Genomic DNA, 552 nt, shown 5'->3' on the forward strand with positions numbered 1-552 from the left:
AGTGGCTAAAAAATCAGCCTATTATTCACATTGTTCAAATTTTTTATTGTCTACCTAACAGAATTGAAACAACAATCGTTTGTGTAATTTTAACGTTATTTCGTTTGAATTGGTTAAGCTCCTCTTGCATTGCCATAGCCCAATGTTCATCATCAATTGCGGACTCAATGGTAGATGGTTCAATTTGAGAAACAAAAGCACTATATGTAAATAAATTTCTAAAAGTGGATCGAGTTGTTACCCCTTTCGAAACATCACCAATGACGTTGTCTAGAGGATGATCCTTTGAAGTACGCCAGTCCTTTGGAAATAAATCTAGCAACGTTTTCTTTCTTGACTGAGCGCTCCACTGGAGCCAGCACCTGGGTCCAATTTCAATCAAAAGCCAATTTGGATCCACTTCTTCACCAATTTGAAAAGCCCACTCCAAGTTCTGAAAATCAAAAATAAAAAGTGTATAAATAGGAGCTAGTTTGATTTGTAGAGGACCTTTACCTTGACTTTTGAATCTTTTAGCACTTTTACTCTTTCTTGGAGCTGAATTTTAGTTTT

The sequence above is a fragment of the Arachis ipaensis genome, chromosome B07 (assembly GCF_000816755.2).
Source record: "Arachis ipaensis cultivar K30076 chromosome B07, Araip1.1, whole genome shotgun sequence".
NCBI lineage: Eukaryota > Viridiplantae > Streptophyta > Magnoliopsida > Fabales > Fabaceae > Arachis > Arachis ipaensis.